The sequence below is a fragment of the Coptis chinensis genome, chromosome 9 (assembly GCF_015680905.1).
Source record: "Coptis chinensis isolate HL-2020 chromosome 9, ASM1568090v1, whole genome shotgun sequence".
Lineage (NCBI taxonomy): Eukaryota > Viridiplantae > Streptophyta > Magnoliopsida > Ranunculales > Ranunculaceae > Coptis > Coptis chinensis.
Genome location: NC_141464.1, coordinates 70,789,359 through 70,792,010, shown reverse-complemented (window position 1 = coordinate 70,792,010; position 2,652 = coordinate 70,789,359). Strand labels below are relative to the sequence as shown.

General features: G+C 38.1%; 1 long non-coding RNA gene across 1 annotated transcript; it reads right to left on the bottom strand.

Moving 5' to 3' along the window:
* Nucleotides 1-1,372: 1,372 nt before the first annotated feature.
* LOC147477753 (uncharacterized) lies at nt 1,373-2,108 on the bottom strand. The gene is made up of 2 exons (XR_015208970.1): nt 1,966-2,108; nt 1,373-1,878 (listed from the first exon to the last, which is right to left on the bottom strand). It is a non-coding gene; the product is annotated as an uncharacterized LOC147477753 (long non-coding RNA).
* Between the last annotated feature and the right edge of the window lie 544 nt (nt 2,109-2,652).

Genomic DNA, 2,652 nt, shown 5'->3' with positions numbered 1-2,652 from the left:
CTTATCAAACACAAAAACAATGCACCTCTCCTGATTAGCGAAATCTAAAGGAAGTGCTTGAACACGCCTCCCAAAATATCCAAAATACAGAACTAATCCTCATTCGTCATTAGCTTTTAAAAGCTTGATCGGCAGAGGATTATTAGCCTCTCTCAAAGTAGAGGTTAACATGCAGTGTTGTGTTCAGCACTGCATCTTTCCCATCTGCTCTTAAGCTTCCATGGTATCTTACCTGATCCAAATGCCACAACTGCAGTCCTTGAATCTGACTCAATCCAAATGTTCTTCCAGTTTCTCTGTATGATCGTTTTCAACACTTCCAAGGATGGATGAACATTCAGCCACATAGTTTGTATTCACCCCTATCTTCCTCCAAAAAACAAGAAGAAACTCTCCTGAAGAGTTTCTGAAAGTAGCTCCTAGCCCAGCCATACCAGGAATTCCAAGGGCAGACCAATCACAACTTAGTACATCACCATGGCACACATATCAGTTTAAGCAATGTGTCTCTAGAATACAGTCAAGCTGCAAATAATATTTCCATGCTCTGCAAGCAAGTAGATAAGATTCTACTTGCTAAAGGTCCTCTGCTCTCCCTTCCTCATCTTCTTTCCTCACTCACTCTAGATGAGAGTTTGATAGTGTCAACCATACTCCTTGATAATGAAATAGGAAGGAAAATATATACTCTGCTTTTATGCAGACTGGGCTGCAATTTTTTATGAGCCTACAGTATTTCGTTTGAATGGTTGGGAACTTTCGCACACGAAGAGGGGTTGATAGCTAGGGCGCTAACGTAGTGGGAGTGTCAGCTATCTTTCTGATCCAAAGCACTCCCCCCTACCTTGTTGGTCATGGTTATCAGCTCATATTCTCATGTACTATCTCTTCAAAAAATTTGAATATGTTCACACTTCCCTAGTAACATTCCTGTTTTTTCTGGGCTAACTGTGTTAAAAAAACAGGGGCATGTCAACTCTTCTATACCAGCTGATTCGATGGGATCATTATATTACAGCAAACTCCTTTTAGACATCAACATAATTTGTTATTTATATTGCTTCATCAAGAAGTTGCTTTAACCCATGCTTGCAATAGTGGGGAACTTATCATGAAGCAACTTAAGCAATGCCGTATCTAAAGAAACACAATTACACATCCCTCTCACAAAATGTTGATATAGTCCAGGAAAATAATTACACGACCAAAATCACTAAAACAAATGAAAATACGGAGAAAAGGAAAACTGTCAGCATATTTAAATGAAGGCGGTATGAATGCATAACAAAAAACTTAAATAAAAAAGTCTCATGTGTGTCTTTTCCTTGAGCATATACACAGAAATAGGGATGATAAAATAATTCATAAACCAAATCCAACAATTATGTAACATATATATATAATTAAAATAGCATCTTGATTTCATGAATGTGAATGAGTGAGAGATTGGAATATTTGACATAGCATAATTTGAAGTAATAACAATTCAACAAAGCAAATTTAGTTCATATATACGTAAGGAAAATGTAAGCTGGCGCATAAAAAAGACCATCCTCACTCATACCTCCAAGTATAAGATTTGTTAAACCCTTGATTATAGGAATCCATTGAAGCTTTGATAGCCTTTAGAGATACCCCGTCGATAGAAAGTTCAAAACAACTTTTATCTAGAGCAAGGGCTCCTCTTCAAATGAAGAATGCATGTCGCCTCTGATTTTGTTTCACTTGTTGCCTTTCAATTTCCGGAATCTGACAGAAATTTACTGATTTCATCCTCTTTTTCTATATTGACGTTGGGTAAAAGAAGCACCTTCGGGTGGTGTGCCGGTGACTTACTTCGAATAACCCTTTGTGCACTTTCACTCTTCTTCTTTTGCTCTGCATAAGAAATTCAGTAAATAAACCTAATTACAAAACATACCTTAATACCAGTCAATGACAAGTAGGTTTTTTTTTTCATCATACCTGCAAATTCAAGTACTTCAGGAGAAGTCGATTACACATGTTGAGTCTCTGGGAAGCATTAACAATTGCTTTGTAACCTCAAATTGCTTCTTTGGGTTTGCGGACAGTGCTGAAGAACCTCTGATAGTCACTTTCTGTAAAGCTATTGCTTCCATCTTGTTGACAATACACTTGTACGAACAGCAAACTTTGTAGAGAGAAAAGAGAGGATGTAATGCAGAATGTTGTCAGGCAAGTAACTGATCCTATCTTCATCCTCGTTTAACCTCTGTCGCGTCGAACTACTAGCTTCCATCACAGTATTGCTTAATCTCAAGCATTGACTGAAAAATTTAGAGGACTGGGGGAGTTCACTAGTTCAGTTTGTATGCGAAAACGGGCCGGAAAGTTATGTTGGTCGAATGGGCTTCATCAATTCTTCATGGATACGAAAATGGGCTTTGACTGTGGACTGCTCCAGTGAATGACAGAAAGTTGTTTTGCCACGTGTACAATTAGTCTTGGAACAAATGGGGATTCATTTTTGCTGCAATATTTAGAATGCTTAGTTTGCTTTCAAACTAACCAGAACAGCTCGCTCTAACACGTGTGTATGTCTAACAACCCAAAACTAAATCAGAAAACTGGTTCTGTTCTGCAATAATAAACTCCCCATTTTGCCCTTTGTTATCCACCTCTCCCCACCAC